The sequence below is a fragment of the Podarcis vaucheri genome (assembly GCF_965113315.1).
Source record: "Podarcis vaucheri genome assembly, chromosome: 4".
Classification (NCBI taxonomy): domain Eukaryota; kingdom Metazoa; phylum Chordata; class Lepidosauria; order Squamata; family Lacertidae; genus Podarcis; species Podarcis vaucheri.
In genome coordinates this window covers 66501136-66519576 of record NC_138762.1, presented here as the reverse complement: position 1 = coordinate 66519576, position 18441 = coordinate 66501136, and the positions used below count along the sequence as shown (strand labels likewise).

Sequence of the window (18441 nt, the reverse complement as noted above, 5' to 3'; positions counted from 1 at the left end):
GAAGGCAACTCCACCCAACCACCTTGGCTGCTGTTGATGGAAGGTGCTGTGCACTCACTTTGGGTTTGGCCACAGAATTTGCGGATCAAAAATGAGCACTCTCTTAATTTATAGATAGATCTCTTTTTAAACAATAACAAAACTCTTGCCTCAATTGCTTCATGGAATTTGTAGGAATGGTGCATGCTTTTCACACTGGGGGAAAAAATTGTTTTCGGAATCTTGACCTGCCTCACGCTTCTGCTACAGGACAGACAAGGGCATTTGGAGCATTAGTTGCAGTCTAAAAACAATTCCCAAACAAAGTCAAAATATCACTGGCATAGCTACCTCAGGACAATATGTTTAGGAGCTATTTATGTAAGGCAGCCTTAATAACAATGGATAATTTACTGAATGGGGTCCAGCTAATCCAACCCACAGCATTGCCCATAATGTTTAAAGCCTTTAGGACTCCAGGAGGGAAGTATTTTCAGCAATGTTTTCATTGGGTACAGTCCAGAGAATGTTAGGCACACTTAAACCCTATTGAAATGAGCAGGACTTAAGAGCTTAGCTGTGCACTCAAACTCTGTTGAGTAAAACTTGGTTGAATAAAGCACAGTTGAAGCACTGCTTCAGTATGATTTAACCACTGCTGACTTTCTCTGTGGCTTGCGGCACCTGCATAAAACACAACTACATTTTAAATTCCCTGAATACCAACAACTGAATGAGATCTGATATGAAAAACAAAACAACAAACCCATTTGCATTACCTCAAGGACTCCTTTACAGTATCTTACCCCCATCTGAAATGGGGGTGGAAAAATCTGTCAATTTTGGCTTTCAAGTTTTATGTTCAATTTCCCACATTACTGCATCAACTGGTGATCTCACTGCCCCCCCCAAAAAAATAACAAGTCATCACAAAAATTCATCAGCATTTTAGTATATACCTCTCCTAACATGAAGATCTTGGTGTGAAATTTCCCCTAATGCACATACTTTTGCAAGCAACTTCCTCAAATTTAATGCATTTTTTTGCATTTTACCAATATATGCACTTTTATGAACACATTTCCCTAATATATGCAATTTTTGAGTTGGAGAACTGCACTGCAGAATTTAGAGATATGCAAATTTTAAGGATAACTGCATTTTGCTTCATGTGGAGCGGAGCTTCTGAAACTTGTAGTCCAAAAACAGCTGAAGACCCAAGTCCCACCCTCCCTAGCTTAGCAGGACTAGTGGTCAGGGATGATCAGAATTGTAGTCCAAAAACATCTGGAGACCCAAGTTTTAGAAACCCTGCTCTAGAGTTTGGGGAAGCACCAGTTGTTGTTGTTGTTGTTGTTGTTGTTGTTGTTGTTGTTGTTGTTATTGAATTTATATAGTTAGGTAGGTCTGCATTAAAATATGAACCAAACTGAATTTTTCCTAATCTGGAAGCTCCCTCGATATTACAGTCTTGCCTTACAGATCTAAATAATAAAATGCCAGATTCTGCAATGATGGAGGAAGGTGAGGGATCGTGAAGAAATGTTCTCATCATTCTTGTGCTGGAGTAACAGACAAATGGGATGAGAACAAGAACTTTATGAGAATTGGGACCGGGGGGGGTTGCACAGGAGTTGTGCCTTACGTTCAGCAAAAGAATGAAACTGGTAGATCAATGTTGATTTTCCATCACCTTTGCTGTGTGGTGAGAGGAATGTAGTGGTGGCCTCAGGCACAACTGGAATGAGGAAGGTCATATAATTGTGGTTTTCGGTGGAAATTAGAATTTTCCTCTCTGTTGTGGTGGGGTGAACAGTGTATTGGATACTTAGCAATGATCTTGCCTACCTTTGGAAATAGTTATGAATGGCAATCACTAGAACTAAGTCTTATGGGGAAAGACATCTGCATTCCTTAGAAAGGTAGAAGAGTGGGGAACAGGAGGGTATATTGGTGTGTGTACCTATGTATAAAGTGTGCTATTTCACTCTGCAGCTTATTCATTTCTGGCTGGAAGCAAGCCATTTCTCAGACCTTAAAATAACTTCAGAAATTTTTCTGTGCTCTCTATACATTGATTTTCAATGGAACTATAATTGAAATTTATGAATGTGAGTGGAAATTCAAAAGCCAAGACAAGCTCCATTTATTTTTCCCAAAGCAAGCCCAAAATAAATATGTGTGGAAATCCTATCTGTACCTTTCCCAGCATTAGATTTGATACTGGGGTTCTGGTTATGGGTGGGATTTCCTCATTAATGACTAAGGTACCTACATTTATTAGGGTCCAAGCAACCCAGCTCCAGAGCATTTGCGTGTGGAGTTTCCCACTTCCCAGAATAAATCTGTGACAATAAGGCCTGTCTAACATTATTTTATAATTAATCTATGAATTGTTAAAATAGGGTTGCCATATTTCATATAGTAAAAAAAAGTTGTTGGAAACTTCCCCAAATTGCCAAAAAAAACCCACAATTTTTCGATTGACTTGCCTAAGATGCAGAACAAAGTGCCACATTTTCGGAAATTCCCCCTGGATATTTTAATACTAATGAAAATATTTAAGTAATTACTATTTTGTGCTACCTTCTCTATTCTCTGTCCTACAAATTTTCAATAATCCCACGGTGGACAAAAAAGTGCAGTCTGTTTTATTTTCTGGTATCAATTTGTAGTTTTACTTCTTGGGTGGTTGTTGTTAGTGTCAAATTGTTTCTGTAATTACCTTTTAAAACCTGAGCATTCTCTCTGAACAAGACGCTACTTTTTTAGCTCTAGAAAAATGTGCTCAACGCCCCCCCCCCCCCTCGGTGTTCTAAACAAGCAGTAAATCAGTAGGCTGGATATATAGCAAAATCAATGTTCATTTTTATACTTTTCTCAGAACAACATGGATGCCTGTTGAAATACGTGTAAGCTGAAAGTCTAAGTTTTTAAATTTTTACAGACGTGTGCCTCCAGCCATTTGTGAAATCACTTCATTCCACTGGAGCAGAAGTAGGCTTCCCCGTGCACTGGATAGGGAATAGCACATGCCAAAAAGATGCTGCTAGCAAATTAATGTGCATACCCCAGCAAAAAATGCCAGAGCACACAACTGGTCAGGAGAGTTCTGGGGGCAAGACTCAGTCCCCTCTTCCCCACCCATTAGCTGATGTGTCAGATCCCAGCTTTTTTAACCACCCAGTGGACATGTTGTCTTCCTCTGCTGTACACATGCTGTTGTACTGGGGCCCTTGAGTAGGAAAGAAAGTTATACCAGATGTGGTTTCAAATACAGTGATACCTCCGGTTACATACCCTTCAGGTTACAGACTCCACTAACCCAGAAATAGTACCTCGGGTTAAGAACTTTGCTTCAGGATGAGAACAGAAATTGTGCTCCAGTGGCGCAGCGACAGCTGGAGGCTCCATTAGCTAAAGTGGTGCTTTAGGTTAAGAACAGTTTCAGGTTAAGAATGGACATCCGGAACGAATTAAGTTCTTAACCTGAGGTACCACTGTACAACCAAGTGGTACTGGGGGACAGTCATGGAAAAGAGGCTTCTCACTAAATGGTTGAAAACATCCTTAGTGATGAGCTGGTCCAATAGAAATGTCCAGAGGCACTGTTGAGATATTCCCCACACCATCTGCCATTCCATTAAACTGCTTTGCCAATAGACCACATCAACCTGACTTTGTGAATGGGTTTCCTACAAGTTCTTAACAGGTATAACTCGGCTGAAAAAAATGCCATACTGCAGAATTCAGAATGGAGCCCAATGTTTCTTTGACATGGAGATCTGCACAAGTCATTTGGGAGCTGCATGTCGGAAAGGTGGGTGTAACATAATGATATTTGAACTATTAAGGCTGCAGTTCAACACACATTTACTCGGGAGCAATTTCCATTGTAGCCTACAAGAAGCAGATATGCATAGGACTGGACTGTAATTGTGTTTAAGCACATCAGCTGGAGACTTTTAGGAAAACGTAACCCTGAGATGGTATAGAAAGCTCATATTATCCTCCGTAAGCATTAACCAAAATGAGAGATTAGAGCACGTTTTACAGTTTAGCAATCTTTTGTATTGCCTCCTTCACAGCTGAGGAGAAGGAAACTCCATATTTACGGGGTCTGAACTGCTAATTAAACATGCTTTTAAAACGGAGAGCTCAGTTACTCATGGCCAGCACCATAATTTCCCCGGCAACTAGCTAATGTGTGATCTACAAGATTAAAGCCTAAAATGAAAGATCTATGAAACAGACCGCCAACGCTCTTCTTTGTTCCCGGCAGTGGATGTTAAATTATTAAACTAACAAGGCAAGCCTGCAGTGTTAAGCCCTAGTGAAGCCTGATTTATTTGTGACAGATTAATGTAACTATTCAAACAATAAATCAAAGATTAAACTCTGCTTTGTAATATTTAATTAAGTTCTGTGTCAATTAAACTGAAGCATAGGTAACAGACAGCACAAGCATGTTTACTTGGAAGTAAGATCTAAGAGTTTCAATGGGATTTACTCCCAGGTAAAAGGGTATAAGATCACAGCCATGCAAAAGAATTATTTGTATGCATGTTGGGGTTAAGCTTTACAATTTTTTAAAGAAAACCACTAACAATTACAGATGTTAGATAACATGAATTAGGCAACACAAAACTGGAGCAAAAATATAGAGTGATTAACCAATGGGACCCAGTGCTTAAAAGTGACTTTAGTGTAATATTTTCAGATGATTCCATATTTTACATTTTCTAGAAGGATGATGCATTTCCAAGAAAGGCTGACACTGATGTCCAACATGACATCTTCACCTTATACGTACTGGAAAATAATGATAGTATTCCAGCTCAATTTACTATGATTTGGGTGAGACTGCAAGAAATCATGGAACATTTATTATAACCTTCAAATGTGTTCCATGTGACAATCATATCAGAGGGTTTCCCCATGTGTTTAAATAATGTGTGTACGTAGAGGAGGGGGGTAATAGAGCAGCATGGACTAGCCTTGTCCCCACCCCACAGCTTTCATGTCTGCGGACCACTCCTCCTCAAAACGATCCACACGCATTGCATGCGTGAGAAGTGGCTTTATGTGTGTGAATATATGTGCATAGAGATGCTATACAAGCGGGGAGAGATCCTGGCCTCATCAGACTCAATCCTTGTACCGCGTAGTTACACATGCAGAGCCCTTTCTCACATCTACCAAAAGGATGCATACCCTCCAACATGCTGCTGATGAAGGAAAGTAAATATTCGCACATCAAAAGTGTTCTGGAGAAAGAGAATTAAAACATTTGGGGAAAATATATCCCCACCAAACTATCCCCATGTGCTATAGCTAACTAAAAACAGGAGACTTCAGCATAGCCTTAAAAAGATCTACTCTTTCTCCCACAAAATGTTACAAATGGTAATTCTATTTGAGCATCCTGATTCTGTCACTTGAGTAGTTTTCATAGTTATTCTTCATTTGAACACCTGATGGTATTAATTATACAACACAGCTTGGATATCAGTGCATCATCTCTGATCAAAATGCCCTCCAATGTAACATCTACAATCTTCAAAGCAAGTCAAGGACATTGCACCATTTTGATGAGCAAACGACCTGAGAGCTTGTCATTTAGAAAATATTTATGACCCACAGAGATGTTGTTTTCCTTCTCATTTTAGAATATTTCTACAGTTCTGATATGCTAAAGAATTTGAAGCAGAATTCTCCAGACCCATTTCTTTTCAAAAGCAGGAGGCACCTTAGCGAGAGCAGATATATTTTTAAAGCGTCGAAATCAATCTCATTTTTCATTCAGAGGGACAATTCAACAGACAAAAGAGAATTTGGTTCCCATTAGATGCACCTTAACGGGGAACCTCCTGAATAATGGATTCACACGGTTACTGGTAGATGTGGAAGGGCTGTCCCTCAGAAAAGCTGTCTGCTCATGAGGCTTCTCACTGAAGCATAAGAAGCTTCAATAACAAGGGAAACCTAGCTTCTTTTCGAATCTTACCTAGGCTTTGCACAAGCAACAGCATTTCAGAGAAAGACAGTTCAGTTGTATGCATGGTCCCACTGGGGCTTGCGACCAGGAAAGTGTGCATAGGACTGTAGCCTTGGAGGTGGTATTTTAGAGCTGTTATTGCCTGCAGTGAACACAGTCATCCATAGAACCATAGCTTTGGAAGGGACCCCAAGGGCCATCTAATCCAAGTCCCTGCAGTGCAGAAACCTTAGGTAAAGTATCCATGACAAATGGCCATCCAACCTCTGCTGAAAAACCTCCAAGGAAGGTTTCATGATTTCTTAGCAAACTGGTTCTACAAATGTGGGGTGGGGGGAAGGAGGCCTAGTTTAGCTGTGGAGCACATTGCCTGTTTTGCTTGCAAAAGGGTACCAGGTTTCAGTCCTTAGCATCTTCGGGCAGGGCTGGGAAACAACCCTGTTTAATACTCTGAGAGCTGTCTCCAGCCCGTGTAGCCAGTACTGAGCTAGATAAATCAATTTCTGGAAGCTTTCATAAGAACATCCATCCCTAGCACTTCAAGCTGTAGCCTAGGAAAACTGGAACTTGCCTCAAGAAGCACGATTAGTCCTACTACAATGCACACACAGGCATTTTGCTATGTCTGTTGTAGTCTGAGCCCAATAGTCATGACATCTCACATCACAGAATCCAGACCAGTCTTTGAACCATATTTAAAGTTTTGCATATATATATATTTGTTATAATGAAAGGGTAGGTGATACATTAGACACAAGCACACATGCCCCGAAATCAAATAATGAAGGTTGGGGTACAAATAAGTGTTTTTAGAACTAAAATAATGAATGCTCAAGTAGTCCTTTAAAAGGGGGGGGCAGTGGGACCTTGAAAGGCTCCTCCTCTCTTGCATCTGAAGGGTGAAATTGATTAAACCAGAACCTGCTTGCAAGCCAATCTAATAAATTTCCCATCAGCCTCAGCCAGCACACTGTTGTCCAACAGTTACTGTCTGGGTGTCCACAGTTCCCCACTCTTGGGTTACAGGAAGCAGCTGCAGACAGTGTGTGTGTGTGTGTGTGTGTGTGTGTGTGTGTGTGTGTGAGAGAGAGAGAGAGAGAGAGAGAGAGAGAGAGAGAGAGAGAGAGAGTGTCAAGGTTGTACTTCCCGCATCCTAGAATAAATCAAGATCAGCCACTGCCATTCAGAATAAAGGGATATGTGGGGGGGGGGGGAGGCACTGTAGCTACGATATTCTACTTAGGCTAAACCCCACTTTTAAAAAATCTCAAAGAAAATTCACAATGTTTACACAATTCTCATATAATACAACTTGGTTTGCTCTGAGGTAAATGAGAGAACAGGGTCACAGTCTAAGGCTTCAGTTTTGTATGCATTTATGTTATATATGCTGCTGAAAGCATGGATACCTTTTTCGAATAAATATTCATTGGTTTTCTCTATAAAGAATTTTCACTCCATGTGCTATGTCTGAAGAGAGCTGTGCATTGCCAAATTGCCACTGAATTTTGTCTGAAGTGAAATCTGAGACAAATCTGAACCATCCCGCTCAGGAATTTCTGGCAAGTGACTAATATTTTCACCAACAATAACAAAATTGAAGAGGTGGTGTGGGGAGTTCCCATCTCGAACTGGGAGTGGGCAGTGCTGAATGCTGAGGAAACCCCTTTATATAGCTTTGAGAAGCTCACCATGTGGTGGTGCCACACACAATGCAGGCCATTTTGCCACACTAGCTACCTGGAAACACCCTAAGCAAGCATCCTCTTGGCAGCATGCATGAAGTTTTCTCTTACCTTTCAAACTTTTTGATGGGCATGCTCCTAGCTCCTCGAGCCAGCTGTTTCCATCAGAAATTTGCAGTTTGGGAGCCCAGATTCTGCTGCAAAACATCTTCACAGACACACCTCTTCTATCAGTTGCTTCCAAAATCCATGGAAACATGGATTACTACTTGCTCTGTTCGTATATTGCAGCAAGGAGAGGAGGGGAAAGCAAACGTTTGAGTGTGCTTTTGCATTGCCAGGCTGAGCTGAGTGATGCTCTTACGCTCGTCAGTAGCTGTCCGTAGCTAGGGAAACCCCATGGTTTCCTAGCTATAATTCTAAGCTTTCAACCTGTTGCTAGGGAAACCCTGGTATTTCCTAAGCGAAGCGCTGCCTCATTGGTGCCTGGACTCCTTCGGTTCCAATCTGTCTGTGAAATCAACGTAGTGGTGTGACAGAAAGTCTTCCTATGGCTGCAGCAGGATTGAAACCGAGCATGAGACAAGCCAATTCTGTGATGCTATTCTAGTGAGAGGGTCTTAGCAGCAGCCATCTTTGGGGTGCCAAGTTTACCCCATATAGCAACCCCAAGAAGCAAAACAGTGGATGCCTGAAGCATAAAGGACAATGATGAGCCTTGCTGAATGCTTTTCCCTCAGAAACAGCCACAGGTAAGGAACGAGAAAATGGTTGGGGAAGGAGGGGGAGGCTAGTTTCTGTACGGAGACAAAGATTCCTGCTTCAGATCTTGCAGTAGAGTTTTTCTAAATGCAGTAGCTGCATGGGTTTGTATGTTTTTTTTAATTTATTACATTCCTCCCCTCACCCCAGGAGTTCAGGGTGGCAAACACTGTTCTCCCCCCCCCCCATCCTCCAAATTTTCTCTCACAACAATCTTGTAAACTACATGAAACTGAGAAAGAGAGAAAGAGTAGCCCACTAGGTTTTACAGCTCAGTGTGGATTGGAACCCAGGTCTTCCTGGCCCTAGTCTGACACTAACCACCATGCTAGCTCTCATTAAAATCTGAAACTTTAAAACAAGCAACAAAACCATGTCCAAATGGCACATACAAACTGCACAATCAGAAGAAAAGCAGCAGCAGCAGCAGCAGCAGCAGGGAATCAGCTGCAAGAAGAAGAAAAAAACCTCAGGACCAAACCACATGTTACATTCAAAAAGAAATTTCCTCTTAAGTGTAGAATTTTCCTTTTGCAAAGATCAGGATCCTGAATACTGAGCAGGAAGAGGAGGCAATTAATCTTTGCTCTGCTTTGGACTCAATCAAGAATGGGCTTGATCACAGATAATGGAAGGGGAGTTAGGTGGTGGCAGGGCACAGTGGGGGAAGAGATATCTCTCTCATACACGCCAACATTTCTCTGATGAAAATAGGGACGTCCCATTCCATAATGATAACTTTGCTATTTCTACCCCGCACATCTTCCTGGGGTGCCCCGCCCACTCTGAGCAGCTTCCAACGTATCTAGAAACATAATAAAACATTTTTAAAAACCTTCCCTATACAGGATTGCCTTAAGATGGCTCAGGGGTCAGATAACCCCATTCCCTCCAACATTTCTCCTATGAAAATAGGGACTTCCTGAGAAAAAGTAGAACACTCCTCCAGGATCAAATCAGAAGCTGGGGTGGCTTCTCTCAATCAGGGAGGTCCCTAGAAAATAGGCACACTTGGCGGGTCTGATTATCTGTTCAATCCTAGTCCAGATTGGAAGGAAAATCCTTCATTAAAGGCAAGCCATGTGATTAACCCAACACATAGTTTGGCCCACTGTTTGATTTAGGGAAAATAAAAAGTTATTTGGCACCAAAGATTTCTTCTTCTTCTTCTTCTTCTTTGGTGATCACTTGTAACCGAGTAAGATTGTCTTCCATAAACACGGTTTTAACAATGAGTCCGTAAGTGACTGTGGAAGCCAATTCTGGATTCACATGTTCTTCCACAGTGGGGACATTGACTTCTGGGCAAGAGTTGATCATGGTGTGGATTTGCCAAGCATGCCTTCCTCCTAGCACGTTTCTCCCTTGCGTCCTGAGTTTGAGTGTCTTCAAAGCCCATGACACCTTTGGTAAAGGCTGTTCTTCAACTGGAGTGCTCACAGGCCAGTGTTTCCCAGTTGTCAGTGTTTATACTACATTTTTAGTGATGTATGGAAGTGAGAGCTGGACCATAAAGAAGGCTGATCGCCGAAGAATTGATGCTTTTGAATTATGGTGCTGGAGGAGACTCTTGAGAGTCCCATGGACTGCAAGAAGATCAAACCTCTCCATTCTGAAGGAAATCAGCCCTGAGCGCTCACTGGAAGGACAGATCGTGAAGCTGAGGCTCCAATACTTTGGCCACCTCATGAGAAGAGAAGACTCCCTGGAAAAGACCCTGATGTTGGGAAAGATGGAGGGCACAAGGAGAAGGGGACGACAGAGAATGAGATGGTTGGATGGTGTTCTTGAAGCTACTAGCATGAGTTTGATCAAACTGCGGGAGGCAGTGGAGGACAGAAGTGCCTGGCGTGCTCTGGTCCATGGGGTCACGAAGAGTCGGACACGACTAAACGACTAAACAACAACAACAACATACTACATTTTTAAAGATATGCCTTGAGACAGTCTTTAAACCTCTTTTGTTGACCACCACCAGCATTACGCTTTCCATTTTTAAGTTCGGAATAGAGTAGTTGCTTTGGAAGACGATCATCAGGCATCCGCACAACATGACCAGTCCAACAAAGCTGATGTTGAAGAATTATTGCTTCAACACTGGTGATCTTTGCTTCTTCCAATACACTGATATTAGTTCACCTGTCTTCCCAAGTGATGTGTAAAATTTTTCGGAGACACTGTTGATGCAATCTTTGGAGGAGCTGGAGATGGCATTTATAAGTGATCCATGTTTCACAAGCATATAGTAAAGTTGGTAGTACAATAACTTTGTAGACAAGCATTGTGGTTTCCCTGCGAATGTCCCGGTCCTCAAACACTCTGCACTTCAATCGGGAGAAAGACGTGCTCGCAGAGCTCAAGCGATGCTGGATTTCGGCATCAATGTTGGGCCTTGTGGAAAGAAAACTGCCTAGGCAAGAGAATGGTTGACATTTTCCAATGTTACACCACTGAGTTGGATTAGTGGCGCTGCAGAGGGGTTATTTTGTATTTGTTAGTCAGCACTTTGGTTTTTTGGATGTTGAGTGATAGGCCAAGCTTTTCATAAGCTTCTGCAAATATATTTAGGATGGTTTGGAGGTCATCCTCTGAGCATACGCACACTACGTTGTCATCAGCATACTGAAGCTCTATGACAGAAGATATATATGAGGCCCTCTCTGCAATTGTCACCCACCTAACATCAGAAACCCAGAGATCTTAATCCACAGGAAAGTAGACATGAGAAAAGACAACTTTTAGATATCCAGGAGGGCCTGAGCTGCCACAAACTTTAATAATAAGCATTAGCACCCTGAACTGATTTGGGAAGCACCTCATCAGGCAGTGAAACTGTTTCAGAACAGAACCATGGTTTTGAGCTTTCATTATTTACCCGTAATGAAGTTTGTAATAACCATGATTGGTCAATATTTTTGGTACCTGTGTTTTTACTTTTTAATGGGATGCAGAGACGTTTGGAGAGGGGCTGGTGGTTGATTGACAAGCATGGAAATAAAGCACTGTTGTTATAAACCTAATGCAACTAACTCTGTGATCCTATATGTGCCAGCTCAGTAACAGCAGAGTCCTATGCATGCCTGCTCAAAAGTAAGCCCTAGGTATGTGTGAATAAGATTGCAGCCTAAAAAGCTGAATCCATATCATGCACCAGAACAGCAATAAGGTAGGTGTTTTGTAAGCCTCTCTAAGGAAAGTATTCCACAGTTACCAGTCAGTAGGAATCCCATATAGAGAGAGTGCTGTTGCACTCAGTTCCTGCTTGAGGGCTTCACACAGGTTGGACACTTGTAAATACAGACTGCTGGACAAGATGGGCCTTATGCTCTTTGCTTAGGTGTCACCACAAAGAAGGCCCTATCTTCTGTAGCTACCCATCTCACTTCATTTGGTGAGGGTACGGGTAGGAAGCTCTCTACAGAATTTCTCGGTGTATAGACAGGAAAATATGAAAAGGTACTTAGTCCTAAATCACAAAGGGCTTTAAAAGAAAATGAGCACATTGAATTAGATTCAAAACTGGACTGGGAGTCTGGTCAGCATAATATTGTCATAGTCCTAGCATAATACTGTCATAGTCCCAGAAAAAAATCTTTTTTAAAGGCTCTGATGGATCAGGCACCTGCCCTTCTCCTACACAAATGTAAAAACTGTCTACACACCCCAGCTTTGCTACCCCACCTCCCTTGCTCAGATGGCCACAAAGACCATCTACCATCCTAGCTGCTTAGGGCAAGGTAGCTAAATGGGAATCATGTTCCCTGTATTGTTTGTGGGGGTTTTCCCAACCTTGTAGGGACTACAGATAAACAGTTGAAGGATTCCATTACATTTCAGATTTAGTTGTGTGAATTATTCACACACACACACTCAAATTTGTGGCCCATTGTTTTTCCACAATAAACAACACCCTCCAATCAGATGTCAAACAGATAAATAACCATGCGACTTTTAAAAGACATCTGAAAGCAGCCCTGTACAGTATAGGGAAGCTTTAAATGATCTGTGATTTATTGTGTTTTTAATATTTTGTTGGGAGCCGCCCAGAGTGGCGGGGTGTAAGTAATAAAATCATCACCATTATACTGTAAATCATCATAAATAATAAAGTTGTTGTTGTTCAACCTCACCCATTTTAAACCGGGGCAGGTGACATCACAGCTCTTAGTTATTCTCTCTGCCAACATTCCTTGGGATGTCTTGAATGGGAAGTCTCTATTTCCACCATCCTTGAAAACAGAGCCCTATTCTCAAAAGCCAACTTCTTATAAGCAGGAGCTGGAAGAGGGAAGGTTGTGTCTGGATTGTGGCTCTTCAGACTGAAGGTGGAGACTCAGGTAACTGAGTAGTCTTCCATATTAAAAAATAATAACAATCCTGAACATACAAAATGATAGGTCAGTGAACAGCATTGTAGCTTAGCCTTTTCACCAGTGTGCTAGTTTTCTGTGGGATGGGTTCTGGCTCTTACTCTCCCCACCCCCCATTCCTTCATGTAAGATGCCATCTGCCATGCAAAGTGGTACAATCCAGACCCAGCTTTATTAACTCATCTGCTCATTGTAAAAGCCAGACCATAGCTATGAGTACCCAATCCATGTATTGCAATCTACCCTGGCTATAAAATCTCAATGAAATAAAATCTCAAGTAGACATTGGAAATATGTTGCTTCAACCATTCTGAATGTTAAACCTCATAAATTTAATACACCTGCAAAGTTATTGTGGGAATAAAACTGAATAACTCTTTGTACATTGTCTGAAGAGAGAAAAGGAGAAATTGGGAAGGTCCTTAGGAAAACAATTCTGGGGGAACACTGTATGTGGAGTAGGCGTTGTCTTCTCCTGTTGCGTTCCTTCCAGCAAAGCGACATGGATCTCTGCAGTCTTCCCTTTTCCAATAAAAAAACTGTAGCTTATGGAGGGGGCTGTTAGATGCGTTCAGTAGAGGCTGTATGTAGAAATTTATGTAGAATATTGTGGCTTTATCTCAAAAGTTCTGAACAAATGGACTTCGAAACAGCAAAGCACTATGATGATGACAACATTGATCCAGTTCAGGACCCTATTTGGCACCTCAGATCACATTCAATCCAAGTAGACTTCGAAACTAACTGGGGGCCTTCCATGTTCCTAAGATTAAATAGGTGTTTAATCCCAAGTTAAACATGTGATTGGTTAGTGAGGGGTGAAGGAGAAGTGAGAGTCTCTGCCTGCATTGCCTTCTCCCTCTCTTTGCTGTCAACTGCATGTTGAAATAGGGATTCAAATCCTGATTAAAGTTGACCACCACCGACCCACACTTTGATATACCCTTATCACTCTGGAAATCAACGGCTGTTTCAACCTGTTCCAGGCAAATTCTGGATTGACTTGGATCAGACCAATTCAGTTCAGGATCCAGGATTTGTCCAGAGGTGGCACACAGCTGTGTTATTTACCAACCCACAAATGCAGTTTATTCTGCATTTGAAAATTATCGAATTTCAGTGAAATTCTCATTCAAAGGGTGCAGGATTTTTGCTGTGCTTACCTTAATGGTTAAGGGCTTTCAGTCTTTTCTCTCATTGTGCAAACCCTGGTGATTTGCTCTCTGCAGCCTGCCCAGGTGCAACCTCTGTGATATCCTAGGCTGGACCTTCATGTAAGCACAAAATACTAGGAAGGCTGCCTGCTTTGTGCCTGACAGCTGTTTGTTGTTCAGGAGTTTGAGATGAAGCATTTCCATTAAAAGCATTTTAACTTTTGAAGAAATAAATCCAGAAAGATTTTTTTTAAAAAGAGATAGGAAGCATTTCCATTAAAAACAAAACCAGGACCAAGCCTCCCCAGCTTCCCACACAGCAATTAAATCCTGCAAGTAGATTTCATGGGGCTTTTTTCAGATGATGAAACATGGGCACCTGGGGAGGCTGAAGAGCACTGGATAAATGTTTAATGTGGGGTGGGGAGGACACATGCACCATCCTCGACCACCTTGCAACAACAAGGTAAACTTATTCCTGTATCCAAAATGATAACGAAATGATAAACCACAGAGGAAGAAGTATTTCAAAAAATTGGGAAGCAGGTTTCAGTATAGCAGCAGCAGCTTATTGCCTCGTTACCGTTATCTGGCAGATAGGCTTAAATGGTTGCAAGCTCTCTGTGTTTTGAAAGTTTAAAATAGTTCCCTCTGGGTTTTTGATGCCAACTCTCTCAATTTTCATCCGCTGACCTACTTATGACCTCCGATGCCTCACATGGTTAACAGAAAGCAAGAGATGTGATTAATTGATTAGGAGGTGAGTATATCAAAGGGACAAAGAAGATTAACACTCATGTAGGAGATTGGTGGCTGCTTTTGAAAGAAGTAAATAAAACTCCCAAAGGACAGAAGCGGTTGGCAGTTTTGCAATGTGTAATGAACAAATTACACTTTCAGCTCATATTTCCTGTAGTGTGCCCTGTTGATGAAAGGCCAAAAAAGTGACAACTTCCTAATTAGTTAACTCTAGGTGACAAATTAAAACTTTCAGAGTGAAGTCGGAGAGCATGGAAGATGAAGAAGAGTGGACAGAATTGATGAGAGGCTCTGAGATCCAATTCCTCACACAACTCAGTGAGGAAGAATTACTACCTGCAGTGCACAGTCTTACTGCAGCTCTTCGGCTTTCAGTTCATTGTCAATACGTAATTGTCATAACAAATACAAAGTACAAAAATTAATTCTTTAAAAAGTGAAAGGACTGGCAACACAATGAGGAATCTTAGGGATAATATCTAAAGTTAGAGGAGACACATTAAAATGAATGGACACGTGTCAATGGATGTACTCTTAATATGAAATGTATATCATCCAATAAGTTGTCATTAAATAATAATCTTATAATTTTATCATTGCTTGTCCTTTCTTAAACTTTTATATAAGTTGGAAGGTCAACTGAACTCAAAGATACAAATATTTCCCCTGTTGTTATTAGTGAGCAATGGCTTTGTGTAAATTTTTTTCTTGTGTGCAGACGTTGGATTTAAGTGGCTCTTGCTGGCTTAGGTAAATATTATAAAATGGAATTAATGATTATCAAGCTTTCCAATGTTGTTTTTCTAGAATAAAAAGGTGCTGGAACTCACCATGAACACCCCCCTCGTTCTTTAGAATGACAATGGTGCCCACTTTATACCTCAATTTTACATGTGTTCATTTAGGTCTGTTCCACCCTGCTTCTGCATTAATCTATGATGATTATCTTTAATCCATATAAAAATGTATACTTAAATCATAGAATTGTAGAATTGTAGGGTTGGAAGGGACCCCAAGGGTAATTAGTCCAATCCCATACAATGAAGGAATAAAAATATATATATTCAAATATATATCTAAACACCAGTTTAAAACAAAATAGCATTTTATCTCAGCATACACATTTGTAAAGGTATTGCATTTTACCCTAAAATATGTATTCTTTGGCATCTTGGTATCCCCCCCCCCCAATTAGCTGAGAACTGTACCGCAAAATTTGGCGAAGGGCAAAACTGGAAGGGTAATTTTGTTCCCAGCGTTGTACTAATTTGGCAGGTGTGAATGACACCAGAGCCTCTTAAAATGTGGACTGGGCAAAATTCCAGTCCATCCTTACTTACAGGTGACTTTTTATTCAGCCCTGACCCACCATCTGGAAATCCCTGACTGGTGCATGGTTAAAATGAAGCACATCTTTAATCTTTACATCCTTTTCACTTTGAAATTTACACTAAGACATGTTGAGCTGGAGGTAGGCTTATTTCCCCTAATCAATATCCCTGCAGCACGCTCTCCTTGCTTCAGACATTTTATGGGTTATTCCTTTAAACCCTTTCATCTTCCTCCTACAAAGAGGATTCAATTTATCAAGTTACTACAAAGTACCATGCAGAATTTTTGTCAGACCAGCTGTATGCAATAATTACATGCTTCTTCCATTGGAAACCATGGCAACTATCCAATAACTAACACGAAACAGATACTGCAACAAAATATTTCTGGGAATTGATGGTAGAGTGGGTGGGGAGGAGGAGAAGGAATTGACATCCATGGCATAAGAACTAAGCATTACACATTCCTGGCACAAATAAATTCCTGTGGCCAAAACTGTGTACAAATATTTTATGCTTGTAGATTAAATGAAAACGTTGTGCTACCAGCCACCCCAATCTCTGTAAAGTTCCAGGGATCTTGGCACTTAACCAGGGATTGTGTTTCTTTGCAATGAGGCATGGTGGAGACTGTAGTGTCTTTAAGATATGTGGTTTATTTACACACATTTACACCTTGTCTGGTTCGCCAGAAGCGGCTTAGTCATGCTGGCCACATGACCCGGAAGCTGTCTGCAGAAAAACACCGGCTCCCTCAGCCAGTAAAGGGAGATGAGAGCCGCAACCCCAGAATTGTCCGCAACTGGACTTAATGATCAGGGGTCCCTTTACCTTTACACCTGAGTTTAGGTGGAGGGAGTTACACCACAAGGGTGCCTCTTGTTGTTCCTTGGATAGCTTCAGCTAACAGAAGCCAGCCATGCTCCTCAATATATGTTTGCAGCCTCACCCAGTCAGCCCCACATGGAGTTCCTGGCTCTCTCTTCTTCCCCCAAACCCTTGCTCCAACACAACTCAAGCCTTGTGTAAAAAGAGCATCCTTCTCGTGGGGACTTCCTGCCCACTGTAACCTTGGCAACTTCCCCCTCACAACTTTGCTATGTCATTTACTGACTAACACACCAATGGGGGAGGACCTCCGCCTCACTTCTTGTCTGATGCTGAATGTCTCACCTTTGCCAGGGTAATGATTCTGCCATCACCTGTCTTTGTTCTTTGATGGCACCTCTCTAAGTAAAACTCCTGGAAGCTGACTTCTTTTTTAGGCCTTGCTGAATCCACGTATCAACCTCCACATTGACTAATTTCAGAAATTATGGGGAGTACCTGGCACCCAGTAATTTTAGGGGATCCTTGCCTCCTGCAACCCCCTAACAGCTGTTTTAGTGCAGCCATCTTCTTGTGGTTGTAAACTTTGAAAGCTCAACCACTTCGGAAACAGCCAGGTCTTTTCACACAGCAGGTCAGTCTAAGATTATGAACCTTGCAGAAAGCCAAGTAGGAATCACCATCAAAATAGATGTTATACTTGTCAATTGTTCATAAAACATGGCTTAGCGTGGTGGGAATGACTTTCTGCAAGCCTTGGCTTTCTATTCCCCACTCCCCTACCTTTTTCTGATGTAGTGGCAAAGAGAAGTTTTTAATTCTCTATTATTCACTGAGGCGTGTCGTGTCATCCAAACCTGGATAATCTTAACAATGGTTTGTCTAAAACAAGGCAACTTCAAATCATAACTTCTAAAGCTGACTTGTTTACACAAACAACAGTTAATATTAATCACAATTGCTGCAGTTTAAACTTAATTAACTGCAGTGAATCAAAAATGGAAGTTCCTGAACTCCTCCTCACAGCTACACTGGTGGAGGAAAGAGAAGGCATGAGCCCAAGGTTTGTATTGTAATAGTAATAAGAAATATGAAAGGTAACGAAGTTAAAGATACTATTAATATGAAACAATTATAAAATGAGAACAATATCTGTTAATATTAAGAGAATGATCATTATAGTTTTTGATCCCAACTGTGATTGCAGCAGCATCCATTGATTTTTTTAGTGTTGTTGGATCACTGCCATTTGGGGGAAATTATTTTAATGCTTTTGTAAACAAGAGCACAGAGCCAAGAGAATAGCTGTATTTGTTTTACTGACACGGGCCCAACTGCCTCATTTCAGCCCTGCTCTTCAAATTAAAATTTGGATTGGGTCCAAGGTAGCCAACCTGCCAACTTGAGGCTCCCACTATTGAGAACCATTCAACGCTGGTAATGCAAAGATTGTAAGCATCACTGTCACAAGCAGGTGTGCTGTATTGTGCCAAGGGGAGTTTGTGTTTTGAAACAGGGAGAACGGGACTGCAAGCTCGGCAAGTAAAATTGATTGTTTCCTAGCACTTAGCTTTT

The 18441-nt window shown here is 41.4% G+C and overlaps 2 long non-coding RNA genes across 5 annotated transcripts in view; one reads left to right on the top strand and one right to left on the bottom strand.

Moving 5' to 3' along the window:
• Positions 1 to 7797, bottom strand: part of LOC309531242 — a 114972-nt gene extending 107175 nt beyond the window's left edge. The window contains exon 1 of the long non-coding RNA XR_014219169.1: positions 7774 to 7797. This is a non-coding gene — a long non-coding RNA (uncharacterized lncRNA). The remainder of the gene's footprint in view (positions 1 to 7773) is intronic.
• A 2-nt stretch (positions 7798 to 7799) lies between these two features.
• The window catches only part of LOC309531234, a 115310-nt gene continuing 104668 nt past the window's right edge, over positions 7800 to 18441 (top strand). For all 4 annotated transcript variants that reach the window (XR_014219158.1, XR_014219159.1, XR_014219160.1 and 1 more), the window contains exon 1: positions 7800 to 8414. This is a non-coding gene — a long non-coding RNA (uncharacterized lncRNA). The remainder of the gene's footprint in view (positions 8415 to 18441) is intronic.